The following is a 20,755-nucleotide window of genomic DNA, read 5'->3' as shown; positions in this document are numbered from 1 at the left end:
TTTGAAGAAAGTTCAAAGTTAAAATATAAATAATATGGTGCAAAGGAGCAAAATAAATAAATTCAGTAGGGGAAGAGGTAGTAGTTTGGGCTAAATTATAGATGGGCTATGTACAGGTGCAGTGATCTGTGAGCTGCTCTGACAGCTGGTGCTTAAAGCTAGTGAGGGAGATAAGTGTTTCCAGTTTCAGAGATTTTTGTAGTTCGTTCCAGTCATTGGCAGCAGAGAACTGGAAGGAGAGACGACCGAAGGAGGAGTTGGCTTTAGGGGTGACCAGAGAGATATACCTGCTGGAGCGCGTGCTACAGGTGGGTGCTGCTATGGTGACCAGTGAGCGGAGATAAGGGGGGACTTTACCTAGCAGGGTCTTGTAGATGACCTGGAGCCAATGTGTTTGGCGACGATTATGAAGCAAAGGCCAGCCAACGAGAGTGTACAGGTCGCAGTGGTGGGTAGTATATGGGGCTTTGGTGACAAAACGGATGGCACTGTGATAGACTGCATCCAGCTTGTTGAGTAGGGTATTGGAGGCTATTTTGTAAATTACATCGCCGAAGTCGAGGATTGGTAGGATGGTCAGTTTTATGAGGGTATGTTTGGCAGCATGAGTGAAGGATGCTTTGTTGCGAAATAGGAAGCCAATTCTAGATTTAACTTTGGATTGGAGATGTTTGATGTGAGTCTGGAAGGAGAGTTTACAGTCTAACCAGACACCTAGGTATTTATAGTTGTCCACAAATTCTAAGTCAGAACCGTCCAGAGAAGTGATGCTGGACAGGCGGGCAGGTGCAGGCAGCGATCGGTTGAAGAGCATGCATTTAGTTTTACTTGTATTTAGGGGCAGTTGGAGACCACGGAAGGAGAGTTGTATGGCATTGAAGCTCGTCTGGAGGGTTGTTAACACAGTGTCCAAAGAAGGGCCAGAAGTATACAGAATGGTGTCGTCTGCGTAGAGGTGGATCAGAGATTCACCAGCAGCAAGAGCGACATCATTGATGTATACAGAGAAAAGAGTTGGCCCATGAATTGAACCCTGTGGCACCCCCATAGAGACTGCCAGAGGTCCGGACAGCAGGCCCTCCGATTTGACACACTGAACTCTATCAGAGAAGTAGTTGGTGAACCAGGCGACGCAATCGTTTGAGAAACCAAGGCTACTGAGTCTGCCGATGTGGATGTGGTGATTAACAGAGTCAAAAGCTTTGGCCAGGTCAATGAATATGGCAGCACAGTATTGTTTCTTATCGATGGCGGTTACGATGTCGTTTAGGACCTTGAGCGTGGCTGAGGTGCACCCATGACCAGCTCTGAAACCAGATTGCATAGTGGAGAGGGTGCGGTGGGATTCGAAATGGTCGGTAATCTGTTTGTTGACTTGGCTTTCGAAGACCTTAGAAAGGCAGGGTAGGATGGATATAGGTCTGTAGCAATTTGGGTCAAGAGTGTCACCTCCTTTGAAGAGGGGGATGACAGCAGCTGTTTTCCAATCTATGGGAATCTCAGACGACACGAAAGAGAGGTTGAACAGGCTAGTAATAGGGGTTGCAATAATTTCGGCAGATAATTTTAGAAAGAAAGGGTCCAGATTGTCAAGCCCAGCTGATTTGTAGGGGTCCAGATGTTGCAGCTCTTTCAGAACATCAGCTGAATGGATTTGGGAGAAGGAGAACTGGGGGAGGCTTGGGCGAGTAGCTGTGGGGGGTGCAGTGCTGTTGAATGCAGTAGGGGTAGCCAGGTGGAAAGCATGGTCAGCCTTAGAAAAATGCTTATTGAAATTCTCAATTATAGTGGGCTTATCGGTGGTGACAGAGTTTCCTATCCTCAGTGCAGTGGGCAGTTGGGAGGAGGTGTTCTTATTCTCCATGGACTTTACAATGTCCCAGAACTTTTTAGAGTTTGAGTTGCAGGAAGCAAATTTCTGTTTGAAAAAGCTAGCCTTGGCGTTTCTAACTGCCTGTGTGTATTGGTTTCTAACTTCCCTTACATTACCTTACATTGGATCATATTGAAACTTTCTCTAAAGCTAACTTTCATCAAGGTTTTATATGGTCTATTGGTTTCTCTCTTTTCATTGGCAGAATCCTTTTTCAGTGTTATGATATTCATAACATCCATATCCACCAGTCTATCTTCATGTTAACTAACAGAACTCTGCTGGTTGTCCTGGTAACAGATACCAGTGGGCAGATCTATTGTATTTGTTCAAACTAAACTACAGCACTTACTTTGATGAGTCAAATCTGATCCTTTCTTCTCTTCTCCTCCTCTCACAGTTCCACTCAGCCCCGTTGTTTTCCTGCAGTCCACCAGCAGCACAGACAACCTCTTCATACCCAGCAGTAAGGCGCTACCGGGAGAGGCACGACACGGGGACTCCGGGAGGGAGGAAGGGCTAGCGTTGTCCTGGTAACCATAAAGAGGGCACACAGACACATATCATTATGGATGCTGATGTCACTGTTGTCATGAAGTGCTTTACAGAAACCCAGCCCAGACCCCGATAGAACAAGCTGTATGCTAGACCAGACCAAGCTGTACCATCTGGTGTTCTGATCTGGAGAGACTCTTCTCTGCCTCGTCAGCATCAGGATATTGTTGAGGCTCCCCAGAGGATCCACCATAGTCATGTATCTCTCCTGTGTGAGAGAACATCAAACATCAAACTTATGATCTTCTATTGCAATCATTGGGTCTTACAAGAGCTATTAATGTCTAAAAAGGGCCTAAATTGGCCACTTTCATTATGTTTTATCAAAATATTGTTTGTGATGCAAATGTAAAAGGGTCGTTCCATGAAATCGGTGCCCTTTGATACTTTAAATAGAAATTATGAACCAATATTGCATTTTAAAAGCCTGTTGTATTAGATGAAGTGTAATTTTATATAGACAACAAAGATAATTAAATACATCTCATTTAAAAGTCACAAAAATATATGAACCAATGGCAGATTACACCTTAAACAATTCCAACAGTACTGTACATATTCAAGTGTATAACTTCAGTAGAATGTCCCTTTAAAACAACTGCAAAGTCTGTGTCCCTGTTTTTAACCCAGTACTCACTGGTGTAAATCTGATATTCAGCCTCCTCCTCCTTTTTCACTCCTAAAACGTCTTCCTCCTCTTTTATTGAGATAGCATGCTCTTCCTCTTTTACTCCAAAAGGTTCTTCCTCTTCTTTCAATGTTATGGCATCTTCCTCCTTTTTGATTCTGAAAGCTTCTACCTCCTCCTCTTCCACTCTGACAACCTCTTTCCCATCTTCCTCTTTCACTGTAATATCATCCTCTTCTTCTTTCAATGTGATAGCCTCCTCTTCCTCCCTTTTCATTCTGAAAGCTTATTCCTCTCCTTTCACCAGAGCTTCTTTCTCCGTCTAGTTTAGTGAGCTGCGAGCGATTAGCCTAGTGCAGTATCAATTTAACACATTTGCTAATTTAACAAGCAAATTACGTTTAAAAAAACGACTACATAGGTAAACAGAATTATGTTCTAAACACTAAGATTAATATACACAAGATTGGTCTATAGATCTTCAATGTTTCGGTTTTGTGTTCGCTAGCAAACCACCACGTTGGTTGAATCAGAAGCCTTTTGTCGCTGTTGAAGAAGCCTCCTGTCCCGTCCACTAGATAATACGTCACGCAAGAAGCATCACCTGAAATACTCACATCGCCATCTGCTGACTGGAGTGGGTAACGGAGATATGAAAAAAATCTTAATTTCAATCTTTATTCTGGCAAACAATGTCATAAGTAGTCATTTTAAAACAACCAGATGTTATGTTTTCTCTTCCTTCTTACAGCCAATACTTTCCTCCAGGGCTGACCTGCCCATTGGGCAGGATTAGGTGACAGATTGAAGAGGGTGGCATATTCAGAGATAAATTGACCAAGGCTCATCACTAACAACACATAATAACACCTCACATAATGCTGCCCCAAAACAATGAATATTATCTCACCCAGTGGCATATGGGCTATTTAGGTGAGTGTTGGTGTTGCGACATGAAGCAGTGCCCACTTTGCATAAGGCAACATGGACAGATACGGCTCTACCTGTGTAGAGCACATGACCCTTTACCCTTCCAGTCTCTAAAGTGTCATTTTGGGTGGTGGTATAATTTGTATTGATTTTTTGCCATAGGTATTCTGAACCCACTGCCTGCAAGTTGTCGTTATCTACACCCCAAAAAATGAAAATATCTTCAATTACTTTCGATTTTTCTCAGACTTCAAAAGTGGTCTCCCGATGTGGTTTAAGTATTGTTGTGGACTTAGAACATCTAATGTTTTTGTTTTTCTATTAACAGTGTGATTTAGAGAGAAAAACTTGGACAAATCAGAAACCTGGAAAAACTAAATGGAGAATATATATATTTTTTTAAACGGAATTAGGTAAAAAAAAAAAATCTATTAAAACAGGGCCCTAAATATTCTATTAACTTTCTCATGTTACTGGATTATCTAGGGATAGTGTAGAGCAACAGCTGTATCCTGAAGTGACCTTTAACCTCCCTTCTCCTCAATACTTCTTCCACTGGATCAAAGCTTCAGCCAAGTAGGATACATGATAGTGGAAACACATGGAGTAGGGTTGGTTATAGTCATGGTAGGATACATGATAGTAGCAACAAATGGAGTAGTGTTTGATATAGTAATGGTAAGCAAAATACTTTACTCAACATATTGAGCAGCTTTCTGTTGCGGGGTCTTTTTATGGGGGGGGGGGGGGGGGGCACACCCCATCACACACATGGTTATGGGCTTTAAAAAAGAAGACACCAGTACCATGTCAGATATAGTTTAAATGTATTCATATTTCAGTTTCTATCCCAATATGACACTTCAAATACATCACAGAGGACTGAAATGTAACAAAACTCCTATTGTGTTTATTGAACTGTACACTGAGATGCTCAGTTGGTCAACATTCCCCTCCAGTGATTCCCTAACATCTTGTCAACATGTGCCCCAAAAATGGAGCAGATATCTTATACCAGTCTATCTTTATAGACATTTATCCAAAACAAGGCTTAGGCCTTTTTATGACCAAATTCAGTCTTTCTGGGAATCCTTTCTTCCTCATGGAGCTTTTTGAAAGTGAGTTCAATATTCAATGTGATGTTTGTACAGTGCCTTCAGAAAATATTCAGACACCATGACTTTTTCCACATTTTGTTATAGCCTTATTCTAAAATGAAATATATATATATATATATATATATATATATATATATATATATTCAGCAATCTACACACAATAGCCCATAACTTGGGGCGGAAGGTAGCCTATTGGTTAAAGCATTGGGCTAGTAACCAAAAGGTTGATGATGGAATCCCCGAGCTGACAAGGTAAAAATCTGTTGTTCAAGGGCAGAACAAGGCAGTTAACCCACTGTTCATGTAACGGTTGTCGTCGGGGATAGAGGACCAAAACGCAGCAGGAATGTGGATGCTCATCTTGTTAATTTATTTTAAATCAAGAGAACACCAAAATAACAAAATGAAGAACTCACGAACAACAAAAGTCTTGTCATGCACACTCAGCAAAACAAGAAACAATCTCCCACAACACTACACCAAACAATTACCCATATATAGGACTCTCAATCAGAGGCAACGAGAAACACCTGCCTCCAATTGAGAGTCCAGCACCCAAACCCAAACCTAAACATAGAAAACCTAAACTAGACAGAATGCAGAAATACAACCTAGAACATACTAACCTAGAACATACACCCAAAACCCAGGAACACATAAATCAAACACCCCTCTACAACACACACACACACACACACACACACACACACACACACACACACACACACACACACACACACCATACAAAACAAACATCCCTCTGCCACGTCCTGACCAAAATACTAAACAACTACTCCCTCTGCTGGTCAGACCTCGGATGCACCTCATAAATAAAAAAACAACAAAAAAAACAACAACAACAAAAAAATCCCCCTAAACTAAAGGAAGGGAGGGTGGCTGCTGTCACCGACGGCACTTGTGCTACACCCCCCCCTCCCCAACCCACCTATACAGGAGGTGGTTCTGGCTCCGGCCTACTGTCCTCCAGAATGCAGACAGACTTGCTCAGTTTCGGGCCGTAGGCAGACTCCCCTCGTTCCGGATCGTAGGCAGACCTCTTCTGTTCCACACTGTAGGCAGACTCATTTGAAACACAGTTAATCATATTAAGTTCCGGATCGTCAGACTTACTCAGTTCCGGGTTGCTGATAGACTCCCTTGGTTCCGGGTCACAGGTAGATTCCCTCGGTCCCGGGTCGCAGGCAGACTCCCTCGGTTCCGGGTCGCAGGCAGACTCCCTCGGTTCCGGGTCGCAGGCAGACTCCCTCGGTTCCGGGTCGCAGGCAGAGTCCCTCGGTTCCGGACTAGACACTGTTGCCGGATACTCTGGACTGCACACTGGTGCCTGATACTCTGGACTCCACACTGGTGCCGGATACTCTGGACTGCACACTGGTGCCGGATACTCTGGACTGCACACTGGTGTCGGATACTCTGGACTGCACACTGGTGCCGTATACTCTGGACTGCACACTGTTGCCGGATACTCTGGACTGGAAACTGTTGCCGAACTCTCGAGGCTGGGCTGACACACTGGAAGCCTGATGCGTGCGTGGTGCTGGTACTGGAGGTATCAGCCTGGGAACACGCACCTCAGGGCTAGTGCGGGAACAGGCCGAGTCGGACTGGGTTGACGCACTGAAAGCCTGATGCGTGGTGCTGGTACTGGAGGTATCAGCCTGGGAACACGCATTTCAGGGCTAGTGCGGGGAGCAGGAACAGGACGTACCGGACTGGGCTGACGCGCTGGAAGCCAGGTGCGTGGTGCTGGTACTGGACGTGCCAGACTAGGGGTTCGCACTTCAGGGCTAGTGCGGGGAGCGGGAACAGGACGAGTTGGACTGGGCTGACGCGCTGGAAGCCAGGTGCGTGGTGCTGGTACTGGACGTGCCAGACTAGGGGTTCGCACTTCAGGGCTAGTGCGGGGAGCGGGAACAGGACGAGTTGGACTGGGCTGACGAACTGGAGGCCTGGTGCTGGTACTATCTTCACCAGACAGCTAGCACGCACCTCAGGACTAGTAATAAACGCTAACTCAGGTGATATCATTAGGACACGCTCTGTAGGGTGAATGTTGTGCCTAATACACCAACACAGTAGCTCTCTCATCCCCTTCTCCTCCAATTTTCCCATCAACTCCTTTATAATCTCTGTTTCTCTCACCTCCAATTTTACCCTGACTAGCTCTGGTTCCATCCTCGGCTCCGCCGATCTGTCCGTGTGCCCCCCCAAAATGTTTTCTTGGGCTGCCTCTCCGGTTTCCTCGCCAGTCGTGTACCCCGGTAGCGTTCCCAGTCCTCACCGAATTCCCCTTGCTCCGCTGCTTGGTCCATTTGTGGTGGGATTCTGTAACGGTTGTCGTCGGGGATAGAGGACCAAAACGCAGCAGGAATGTGGATGCTCATCTTGTTAATTTATTTTAAATCAAGAGAACACCAAAATGAAGAACTCACGAACAACAAAACAGTCTTGTCATGCACACTCAGCAAAACAAGAAACAATCTCCCACAACACTACACCAAACAATTACCCATATATAGGACTCTCAATCAGAGGCAACGAGAAACACCTGCCTCCAATTGAGAGTCCAGCACCCAAACCTAAACATAGAAAACCTAAACTAGACAGAATGCAGAAATACAACCTAGAACATACACCCAAAACCCAGGAACACATAAATCAAACACCCCTCTACACACAACCCCCACCATACAAAACAAACATCCCTCTGCCACGTCCTGACCAAAATACTAAACAACTACTCCCTCTGCTGGTCAGGACGTGACAGTTCAGCAGTAGGCCGTCACTGTAAATAAGAATTTGTTCTTAACTGACTTGCCTAGTTAAATATAAAACATTTAAATGACAAAGCAAAAACAGGTTTTTAGAAACATTTATTAAAGATAAAAAATATACCTTCTTTACATAACAGTAACTATTCAGAGTAAAAACCAAGCCATGAGGTAGAAGGAATTGTCTTTAGAGCTCCGAAACAGGATTGGGTCGAGGCACAGATCTGGGGAAGGGTACCAACACATTTCTGCAGCATTGAAGGTCCCCAAGAACACAGTGGCCTCCATCATTCTAAAATGGAAGAAGGTTGGAACCACCAAGACTCTTCCTAGAGCTGGCTGCCCGGCCAAACTGAGCAGTCGGGGGGGATGGACCTTGGTCAGAGAGGTGACCAAGAACCCGATGGTCACTCTGACAGAGCTCTAGAGTTTCTCTGTGGAGATGGGAGAACCTTCCAGAAGGACAACCATCTCTCCACCACTCCACCAATCAAGCCTTTATGGTAGCGTTGACTGACGAAAGCCACTATTCAGTAAAATGCACCTGACAGCCCACTTGGAGTTTACCAAAAGGCACCTAAAGGACTCTCAGACCATGAGAAACAAGAATCTCGGGTCTGATGAAGTCAAGATTGAACTCTTTGGCCCGAATGCCAAGCGTCACGTCTGGAGGAAACCTGGCATCATCCCTAGGGTGCAGCATGATGGTGGCAGTGTCATGCTGTGGGAATGTTTTTCAGCAGCAGAGATTAGTCAGGATCATGGGAAAGACGAGCCGAGCAAAGTACAGAGAGATCCTTGATGAAAACCTGCACCAGAGCGCTCAGGACCTCAAACTGAGGGCGAAGGTTCACCTTCCAACAGGACAACAACCCTAAGCACACCGCCAAGACAATGCAGTAGTGGCTTCGGGACAAGTCTCTGGTCTCTGAATGTCCTTGAGTGGCCGAGCCAGAGCCCGGACTTGAACCCGATCTAACATCTCTGGAAAGACCTGAAAATAGCTGTGCAGCAACGCTCCCCATACAACCTGACTGTCATGGTCGTTGTAATGATGGGACCAAAACGCAGCGGGTGCAGTGCTCATCTTCTTCTTTTTAATTTAATAAACGTGAACACTTAACAAAAATAACAAACAACGACGAAAACAGTCCTGTAAGGCTACACAGCTATACATAGAAACAACTACCCACAAAACACAATGACAAAAACCCCTACTTAAATATGGCCTCCAATTAGAAGCAACTAAGAACAGCTGCCTCCAATTGAAGGCCAAACCAAAAACCCTGAACATAGAAATAGAAATACTAGAATTACAAACATAGAAATAGACAACATAGAAAATCCCCCAAATCCCAAAACAAACACACCCCTGCCACATCCTGACCAACTAATATAACAAAAATGACCCCTTTACTGGTCAAGAGGTGACACTGACAGAGCTTGAGAGGATCTGCAGAGAAGAATGTGAGAAACTCTACAAATACAGGTTTGCCAAGCTTGTAGCGTCATACCCAAGAAGAGTCAAATCTGTAATCGCTGCCAAAGGTGCTTCAACAAAGCACTGAGTAAAGGGTCTGAATACTTATGTAAATGTTATTTTTCAGTTTTTTTATTTTTAATAAATTAGCAACAATTTCTAAAGACCTGTTTTATAATGTATATAGTGTATATAATAATGTATATAGCCATGTTATGAAGTATGAAAAGGCTTGTTCATTCACATGTCATGAATTCACTATGACATCATCATATTTGTATACACCCTAATTAATAAACTTTGGACGGAAACATGGTTATTATTTATTTAACAAGGCAAGTCAACTGAGAACACATTGTCATTTCCAGCAACAACCTGGGGAATAGTCACAGGGGAGAGGGGATGAATGAGCTAATTATAAACTGGGGATGATTAGATGACCATGATGGTATGAGACAAGATTGGGAAATAATCCAAGACACCAGGGTTAACACCCCTACTCTTATTATAAATGCAATGGGATCTTCAGTGACCACAGAGAGTCAAGACACCCGTTTAACGTCCCATCCGAAAGATGGCACCCTACACAAGGCAATGTCCCCAATCTGAATACTTTCCAAAGGCACTGTAAGTGATTGAGGAGAGACCATCTTTGCTATATTCTAACTAAAATTATTGATCCATAAAATGACACATGACCAAAGCAAGGCATGACCATTTAGAAATAAAACAATAGTCCTAATGATAAATATAATCTAATAAACAAATGTTTGCATAACCAACCAGGACCAACCCTGCTTAGCTTCAGAAGCAAGCCAGCTGTGGGATGTAGAGTGGCTTGCTGCTGGCTCCAAAATCAAGCTATATGTAGCCTAATTATTTTCCCCTCAGGAAGCTCTGGTCAACAGTGGATGTAGTGCAATGCTGCCACCACCAGGCCTGGATGGCATTTTGACTTAGCAAGCTAGCTGTGTTAGCGAGCTAGCTGTGTTAGCAAGCTAGCTGTGTTAGCAAGCTAGCTGTGTTAGCAAGCTAGCTGTGTTAGCAAGCTAGCTGTGTTGCTAAAAACGTAGCAGCAAGCTAACTGGCAACCGATCAACATATTCTGTGCATTGAACATTCATATTGGACTGTAGCAGCTACCTAACTGACTACTGATCAACCTCTTGTGTGTATTGAACATTCATATTGGACTGTAGCAGCTAGCTAACTGACTACTGATCAACCTACTGTGTGTATTAAACATTTATATTGGACTGTAGCAGCTAGCTAACTGGCAACCGATCAATATATTCTGTGTATTGAACATTCATATTGGACTGTAACAGCTAGCTAACTGGCTACTGATAAACCTATTGTGTGTATTGAACATTCATATTGGACTGTAGCAGCTAGCTAACTGGCTACTGATAAACCTATTGTGTGTATTGAACGTTCATATTGGACAGCCTTACCTATAGAGTAGCACCACCCCCCATCAGCCCATTCTCTTCTTGATGTCAAAGCTGCAGTGCATTGTTGCTATAGGAGTTTATGATTAATAATCCTATTTATTTCAAGCCCCACTAAGATGTCACCATACTATTCCTTTAAAGCCCCTCTGTCAGATATAAATCATCAGAGTGGGAAACCAACTGAAATGGAAAGAATGGAGCAAATGGATCACTATCACTATTATGACATCAGATAGAACTATTCAGACATTCCAAATATCACTTGATTATCAGAGGGGTGTATTATGACATCAGATAGAACTACTCAGACATTCCAAATATCACTTGATTATCAGAGGGGTGTATTATGACATCATATAGAACTATTCAGACATTCCAAATCAGGCTTCATCCATATCATGAAGGTGGATATTGATCCAACCATTTCAAAAGTAATGACCGGGCTGATGGAAACAGGACATGCCTTTCCAATTTTATAAATGCAGACAGACAATTTGTTAGTTCCTTTTACATGGTGGGGTTATTTTGTGTCAGTAAACATGTATAAGCGAGAATTGGCGGTGGAAACTCCTTTATGAGCAAATATTTATATAACCATCACATCTTAGTTAACTTGGAGTCACGCGACGATATATTGTGTGGTCCTCCCACTACGACTTGGGAACCCATGTAGTTTAGTAGGCAACAGATTAAATACATGATGAACGTGATGAGCTTGATGCTCCTTTCCAATACATAGTGATGGTCTTATTCTGTTGACATGATGATTGATGCCATTTGACAAATAAAATAATATGGCTCTTATCCATAATAATCTCATTATGTAGGTAGCCTACCAGCACTGTAATGTGAGCTGCTGGCTACAGTGCACAGGACGTTTTCTATATAACTCAACGTTTATAAAACCATCAGTAGAGTTGAAAATGTGATGGAAATCCATTTAACTTGCATTTTGGGAATTTAACAGCAAAAGTATTTTTTTGTCACTTAAAGCCTTTTATCAGCAGTAAGTCTGTCTGATAGAAACATTTCTGGTGGAAAAATGCATATATTGTTTAATGCAGATTTTAGAATATTCACATGAAAATCTGTCACAAATTGCATGGAAACTAAGCACAGACACAGGCAGAGACGTCAGTTCAACATCTAGTTTCTATTTACATTTCTTTGAGTCGTCAACTAAAGTGAATTCAACACAAAATGTCACCTGTCATTGGATTTAGGTTGCAAGTCTATGAAAATGTTTTGTGTTCTGTTGAAATGACGTGGAAACGTTTATTTAACCAGTTTGAGGCTTGTAAATGCCCCCAGGAAAGTCAAACAAGAAACTCTTCATTGAGACAATAATAATACCACAATCCGTGGGCTAGTTGTGGTGGATATTATAAAATAAGGATCTGCTGGAGTCCAAGTCAAAAGAAAAATTCTTTATTTTTTAGCTCAGAGAGAATAACAGTTACTCATCACAGCGTAGACAGTCTGAATTCCGAAGCATTGGGTGATGAGCACATATCTTTATAGTTTCCTGTTCCTGGGTGGGACTTTATTCATACAAGGACGCAGGTGCAGCTGGTTAGCAACACAGGATGATACTCCCAAAAACAGGAGATTAAAATAGGACAGTTTCACAAGGTTAGTCACATACTGGGTTATGTGGACACAAACTCAGCAAAAAAATAAACATCCCTTTTTCAGGACCCTGTCTCTCAAAGACAATTCAGAAAAATCCAAATAGCTTCACAGATCTTTATTGTTTAAACACTGTTTCCCATGCTTGTTCAATGAACCATAAACAATTAATGAACATGCACCTGTGGAACGGTCGTTAAGACACAAACAGCTTACAGACGATAGGCAATTAAGGTTACAGTTATGAAAACTTAGGACACTAAAGAGGCCTTTCTACTGACTCTGGAAAAACACCAAAAGAAAGATGCCCAGGGTCCCTGCTCCTCTGCGGGAACATGCCTTAGGCATGCTGCAAGGAGGCATGAGGACTGCAGATGTGGCCAGGGAAATAAATTGCAATGTCCATACTGTGAGACCCCGAAGACAGCGCTACAGGGAGACAGGAAGGACAGCTGATCGTCCTCGCAGTGGCAGACCACGTGTAACAACACCTGCACAGGATCGGTACATCCGAACATCATACCTGCGGAACAGGTACAGGATGGCAACAACAACTGCCCGAGTTACACCAGGAATGCACAATCCCTCCATCAGTGCTCAGACTGTCCGGAATAGGCTGAGAGAGGCTGGACTGAGGGCTTGTAGGCCTGTTGTAAGGCAGGTCCTCACCAGACATCACCGTCAACAATGTCGCCTATGTGAATGAACCCTTCATCGCTAGACCAGAACAGGACTGTCAAAAGTGCTCTCACTGACGAGTTGCAGTTTTGTCTCACCAGGGGCGATGGTCAGATTCGCGTTTATCATCGAAGGAATGAGCGTTACACCGAGGCCTGTACACTGGATCGATTTGGAAGTGGAAGGTCCGTCATGGTCTGATGGTCCACCATCATCATGGTGTGTCACAGCATCATCGGACTGAGTTTGTTGTCATTGCAGGCAATCTCAACACTGTGCATTACAGGGAAGACATCCTCCTCCCTCATGTGGTACCCTTCCTGCAGGCTCATCCTGACATGACCCTCCAGCATGACAATGCCACCAGCCATACTGCTCCTTCCGTGATTTCCTGCAAGACAGGAATGTCAGTGTTCTCCATTGAGCACGTCTGGGACCTTCTGGATCAGAGGGTGAGGGCTAGGGCCATTCCCCCCCAGAAATGTCCGGGAACTTGCAGGTGCCTTGGTGGAAGAGTGGGGTAACATCTCACAGCAAGTACTGGCAAATCTGGTGCAGTCCATGAGGAGGAGATGCACTGCAGTACTTAATGCAGCTGGTGGCCACACCAGATACTGAATGCTATTTTTGATTTTGAGCCCCCCTTTGTTCAGGGACACATCATTCAATTTCTGTTAGTCACAAGTCTGTGGAACTTGTTCAGTTTATGTCTCATTTGTTGAATCTTATGTTCATACAAATATTTACACATGTTAAATTAATTGAAAATAAACACAGTTGACAGTGAGAGGACGTTTCTTTTTTGCTTAGTTTACAATTACCATTTTCCATTACAGAGTCTGTGAACATTTTCATTTCAGTAAATCATCAGTGGGCCAACAATGCAAATGTAAACAATGGAGCAAATGCATCACATCCAAATATCACTAGATTATCTGTAGTGCTGGAGGAATGACACCCAGATACACACACACAGTCAGAGTTTAAAAAAGGACCATTTAAACACATGGAATCTGATCTACTCTATATTCAAACTGACATACTCCATATTCACTTCATGTTTTCTAATAAAAACGTACAAATATATGTTTAAGAATACTTTGCACCATTTAATTTCATATGGTATAAACAAGTAAACACATTCTCAGTCAACAATACAAGACAATGAGAGCACCGTGTATATTCTCTGATGAATTTTAAGTCGATATGATGTTAAATATCAATTTACACACTAGGAGAAGTAATTATTCTCCCGTGTGGATTCTCACATGACGTTTAAGTGACCGTGATGAGTAATATGTCTTCCCACAGTCTGAGCATTTGCAAGGGTTCTCCCCTGTGTGCAGTCTCATGTGTTCTTTCAGCTTTCCTGAATGGTTAAAACGCTTTCCGCAGTGGGAGCAGCAGTAAGGCTTCTCCCCTGTGTGTATTCGCTTATGAGCATTCAGGCTTCCTGACTCTCTAAAACTCTTTCCACAATGGGAGCAGTGGTAAGGCTTCTCCCCTGTGTGTATTCGCTTATGAGCATTCAGGTTTCCTGACTCTCTAAAACTCTTTCCACACTGGGAGCAGTGGTAAGGCTTCTCCCCTGTGTGTATTCGCTTGTGAGCATTCAGGATTCCTGACTCTCTAAAACTCTTTCCACAATGGGAGCAGTGGTAAGGCTTCTCCCCTGTGTGTATTCGCTCATGAGATTTCATGTTTCCTAACTTGTTAAAACTCTTTCCACACTGGGCGCAATGGTGTGGCTTCCCTCCTGTGTGTATCTTCTCATGTCTTATCAGGCTTCCTAATCTGGTAAACCTAGTTCCACACTGGGAGCAGTGGTAAGGCTTCTCCCCTGTGTGTATTCGCTCGTGAGCTTTCAGGCCTCCTAACTGGTTAAAACTCTTTCCACACTGGGAGCAGAGGTGTCGTCTTGCTGGTATGGACATCTTTGGTTCCTCGAAGTTTGGTTTTCCTCCTGCCAAAGACAGTGTTTATTTAAAAAGAGACCTGCATGAAACCTCTACATGATAATGCCGCCTTGTATGAGGTGTCACGACTGTCCTGATCAGGTCAGGTTACAGGAGACCACAACCCTACAGGCCATCTCTCACCCCCAACAGAGGAGGAGAGATCTAGGGGTATGAAGATGAGGGAGTTTTATGACCCCTCACGCCCATTGTAAATCTTAGGCAACAGACAAAATTCCTTTGTCCTCTCACTATGGAGAACCGGCATCAGAACTTTAAACATGCAATAAATGGACTTTGGAACAATGGTTTCCGTCAGCCACAATGGTGGTAATGACGATAGATGGAATATGAAAATTAATGTCATTTTGTTATTAAAGGTTAAAGGACGACGTTATTATGAAAACATTGTAACTTTAAGAGTTTTCCTAGTATATGCTTGATGTTTATACATTGTACATTGTGTGGAAAATGTCCAAATCAAAGAGAATGTTTTGGTAAAGATGAAATGTGAAGTTAGTTGTCTAAAATTGGATTTGAGTTAAATCTAGACCTCTAGCCTCTTAACTTGGTACGCCCAGAGAATTGCCCTAAAGACGCCCACTTCTGACCCGAGGGTATAAGACATGTGAGTTAAGAATTAACACAGACTAAGTGAACCGAGCTGCAGCAAAGGTCTGAGTAGTCAACGAACCCAAAACGCAACATGAGGTTGAAGACAAAGGAATCCTTTTCTACCCATGCTACGGATGAATAGCTGCGTCTAAGCGGGTGAATTCAAGCCAGACCACCCGGTCTCCAGCCCCCATCGAATCGTGATATCTACACTGTTTTCATTTCTACGCTGTGAGCCCTGAGCTACAGGGTTGGCTGTCCTCAGAAGAACCCTTTCAGAACAAGGGTGAGGAATCAGACCACTAAAAAAGGACACTGACATCGTGCGGACAACCAAAGAAGTGCGCCATCCAAGAAGACGAAACGGTCCACAGAGACCCACAGCGGAGACCTTCAACACATAATTACATCATTATATTCTGACCCAATAGAGCGGCAGTTCGGAGCAGATGCTCCCTGCGCACTCGGCGGGGATCGCCTTGACAAAATCGTCAAAAACTTCCGCCTCTTTGACCCCGTTCCAGGAAAGCCAAACGACAGACATTCTTAGCAGACAGAGGACGCCTTGGATGGCTACCCAAACGCTACGAATTCCCGACAGGCTCTACCTATTGAAGCGAACGTCCAATAGACACGTGACAAGGTTCATCCGTCTACAAGAGCAACATGTGCAAAACAACTACTCTAAACTTGCCACGGTTTTGAAAATAGAATTCAGTGGTTCTGCGACTCGCAAACACGACAGCTCGTTGGCTAACAATATCAGACAAGCTCGAAATGAACACCCACAAGCCTACTATCACCGGGCTTCGTTCAACTTACTTTGGCATGCTCACTGAAACAGGAATGGAAGACCTATTACCATTCAAACAACTGTTTCTGTCAAACATGTCTCCCAACTTCAACTACTTGGGCACTACTGCCCACGTTGGGTTGCCAATCTGCTAAGAGCCCGGACACCTCGACTTACGAGCTTAGGCGGGAACCATCACTCCAATTAGAAGGTGCAGCATCAGGGACAGGTGCGGTAAAAGATGACGATCAAAGGGGGTGGCAACCAAGTAACCACCACACCGACAACCACCGCAGTAACAATAGCTATGATGAACGTCCCCAATATAACAGGTCCCGTAGAGATCAACCTGGCCGATATGTCCCTGCACCTAACCCTCACAAAGGGTCAGGACACAAGGGTAACAAGCGCAACAAAGTGTTCAACAATGATCTAAACGCTAACCAAAACAATATAGAAGCTCTGATAAGACAAGGATAAGTCAGTGCGACTAGGTGTAAAAGTGTTGGAACCAAGTCTGCCAAAACTCATGCAATTTGAGAGGATGTCAACATTTCCATTACCCCCGCCCCCACTTCAATCCCTGTCCAGGGACCACTCGTTCTAGACACAAGCCCGCAGGTTCTGTCTACAGACCTGGAGACGGATGGGGAGATGCACAAGATAAGCAGCTTTGCAACAGATGATTCCTCTCCCATTCCGATAGAGGACCCACTGGGTCACATAGGTGAGTTATCCGTCTTGGAAAGCGACACAGATTACAAACCGCTCGGTACTCCCAACCCACTCCATTTTGTTGGGGATATGATGAGAAAAACCAACTCGAACAGGCCATACCTTAGAACAGTCCTGGAGGACTGTTTGACCTGTCACGCTCTGATAGATTCAGGTTTGACAATTTCACTCATATCCGAAACCTTGCTGGATGAACTAAAAGGGGCAGTGGACCCAACAAAACGTTGGTTGAAAACAGAACCTTGCGACACGAAGCTTAGGGGTTTAACCGAAGCTACCTCGCCACTAACCAAGCATCTCCTACTTAAACTCAACTTCGAAAGCATGTCACTGATACACCCCGTGTACGTGACTACCATCGACATCGAACGGATGCTTATTGGAATAGATTTAATTGACTGTTTGGTACCACTAAAGGATTGGAAAACCAACCAAATCTGGTCACAAATATCTATGCCAACTCCGTTGACTTCACCGCATTCTTGCAAACCCGGTGAACTTGGTCATGAGTCCACCATTGGTGACAAATGACAAGGTGAGTTCAACTCGGAACTTAACCGAACATGAGGTTTTCCTGTGTGGCTTGGGTGATTCACCAGTCGACACTTACCGACCTCCTCTGATAGGGGGCGTGTGCCTAAACGGCACTATGGTTGAGGATGCCAGACTGGCAACCTCGTCAGAAAAATCCGCAATCAGCTTGGAAATGTTCAGCGAAATTTCAAAAACGGCTAACTGCCATCCCCTTGTGCCGAAAACATTTAGATTTCCACTGGGAACGACTTCCCAGACGACGCTCACCGCAATAGGGGTGTGTGCGCTATCGATCCTCATTGGAACCAAGGAAGTATCTCACTACCTATTGGTTGTCGCGGACCTCCCACATACAGTCTATGTGGGAGCGGACATTTTGGTAAGATTGGGTGTTAAACTCGATACCATACACCAAGTTCTTTGGTCTTTGGCGCAGCCAAACAAACATGCCTCGTCTTTCGACCCGGTGCGAATGGCATCCGGGTAGACTATTCCTGAAGCTTGCAAGATAATAACCGAGTCCGGCATGATGATTCCGGCAAGAACCACAGAGGTTTCTGTAAGACTGAACCTGGCGGCCGGATACCGGATGGAAGGCACCACTGTGTTCTTCCAACCCTCTCCGCAACTATTCGACTTGGGGCTAACTATCAATGGCAACCCGCTGTTGGAACTAACCGCTAGATCCACTTACCTCCTGCTACAAAATCTGACTCTAGCGGAAATTTCCATTCCTCGGCACACTCAGCTAGGAACATTGATCGATTACTCCTTCCATGATTTTGAACTGGTTGTTCCCGTGATTGGGCCTCTTCCGTCCTCCCTGACCTAGATGGCGAGGGAGGTACGCCATTTACTTGTCCGTCAAAAGCAATTGCAATAACTCCCGTATTGCCACTTGACGACACATCAACGTTCAGGCTGGATGTCGATTCTGACAGCAAACTGTTAATATACGCCATCGTCACGGAGGAGGATATCGTGTCTCCTCCTGCATGTGAAGTACACTCTTGTGAGGTAACAACTGATGACTCTCCCAACAGTGACATGCCGTCACCACCCGATGAAGACCTGTACAATGTCGCCGAACCATATCCTGGTTTCCATGCACAGATAATACAACTACTGTCGGAGGCTGATGCTCGTCAATGACACGGAACACCATCAGTTGACAGAATTGTTTAACAAACACAGTGAGATCTGGTCAACAGACTCGCTGGATTGAGGGGGTTACGGGTATCCATGTGGTGCGTATTCCTATGCCACCCGGAGCGACTCCTACGTTTGTGAGACAATACAAAATCCCGCTCGCAGCATACGCAGCAGTACAAAAGATTATCGATTCCTTATTAGCTAAACGGATAATCAGGGAATGTAACAGTACGTATAGCGCTCCCGTGTGGCCTGTTCTGAAACCAACGGGTAAATGGCATCTTACCGTTGACTATAGACAACTCAGCAAACTGGTTCTGTTGTCTCGTTGGCCAATGACACAGCTCGACCAAGAGTTGCCAAGGTGGCAAAAGGCAAGTACTTCTCCACCGTCAACGTGGCGAACGATTTCTGGACCATGACTGTCGACCCTCGTGACCAACACAAGTTGGCTTTCTCTTTCTCAAACAAGCTCTTCACGTTCAATCGTAGCCCGTTCGGGTACATGAACTCGCCCTCAGAGTTCAACATCTTCCTGCACAAGGCAATGCCAGACGCAGCCTCTAGGGGGACAATAATCTACGTGGACGACGTTCTCATGAGAAGTGAGACTGTCACATCACCTCAACGAAATGGACCACGTTCTCACCCAACTCGGGTGAATTTTGGCCCATTCCTCCTGACAGAGCTGGTGTAACTGAGTCAGGTTTGCAGGCCTCCTTGCTCGCACATGCTTTTTCAGTTCTGCCCACAAATTGTCTATGGGATTGAGGTCAGGGCTTTGTGATGGCCAATTCAATACCTTGACTTTGTTGTCCTTTTCTCCAAAAAGTACAATCTTTGTCCCCATGTGCAGTTGCAAACCGTAGTCTGGCTTTTTTTATGGCGGTTTTGGAGCAGTGGCTTCTTCCTTGCTGAGCGGCCTTTCAGGTTATGTCGATATAGGACTCGTTTTGCTGTGGATATAGATACTTTTGTACCCGTTTCCTCCAGCATCTTCACAAGGTCCTTTGCTGTTGTTCTGGGATTGATTTGCACTTTTCGCACCAAAGTACGTTTATCTCTAGGAGACAGAAAACGTGTCTCCTTCCAGAGCGATATGACAGCTGCGTGGTCCCATGGTGTTTATACTTGCGTACTATTGTTTGTACAGATGAACGTGGTACCTTCAGGCGTTTGGAAATTGCTCCCTTTCTACAATTCTTTTGGCTGATTTCTTTTGATTTTCTCCTGGTGTCAAGTTTGAAGGTAGGCCTTGAAATACATCCACAGGTACACAAACAATTGACACAAATGTCAATTAGCCTATCAGAAGCTTCTAAAGCCATGACATCATTTTCTGGAATTTTCCAAGCTGTCTGAAGAGTATGTAAACTTCTGTAAACAAATGTTGGAAAAATTACTTGTGTCATGCACAAAGTAGATGTCCTAACCGACTTGCCAAAACTATAGCTGGTTAACAAGAAATTTGTGGAGTGGTTGAAAAACGAGTTTTAATGACTCCAACCTAAGTGTATGTCAACTTCCGACTTCAGCTGTATACACGCAGTGCCTTCGGGAAATATTCAGACCCCTTGACTGTTTTCTAAAACTGGTTAAATTGTATTTATCTCATTAAAATGTACAAACTATACCCCATAATGACAAAGCAAAAACAGGAATTTAGTTTATTTTACAAATGTATTAAAAAACTGAAATATCAAATTTACACAAGCATTCAGACCCTTTACTCAGTACTTTGTTGAAACACCTTTGGCAGTGATTACAGCCTTGAGTCTTCTTGGGTATGACTCTACAAGCTTGGCACACCTGTATTTGGGGAGTTTCTCTCATT

At 44.1% G+C, this 20,755-nt stretch overlaps 1 protein-coding gene and 1 pseudogene across 1 annotated transcript in view; one reads left to right on the top strand and one right to left on the bottom strand.

The window, feature by feature from the left end:
* The window catches only part of LOC115178195 (zinc finger protein 658B-like), a 1,063,446-nt gene that overhangs the window by 271,397 nt on the left and 771,294 nt on the right, over positions 1–20,755 (top strand). The window lies entirely within an intron of this gene.
* LOC115177889 (zinc finger protein 271-like) overlaps positions 1–20,755 on the bottom strand; it is a 41,274-nt pseudogene that overhangs the window by 5,735 nt on the left and 14,784 nt on the right.

Source organism: Salmo trutta, chromosome 38 (assembly GCF_901001165.1).
Source record: "Salmo trutta chromosome 38, fSalTru1.1, whole genome shotgun sequence".
Lineage (NCBI taxonomy): Eukaryota > Metazoa > Chordata > Actinopteri > Salmoniformes > Salmonidae > Salmo > Salmo trutta.
The sequence above is the reverse complement of the archived record's forward strand: the minus strand, read 5'-3'. Positions and strand labels throughout refer to the sequence as shown.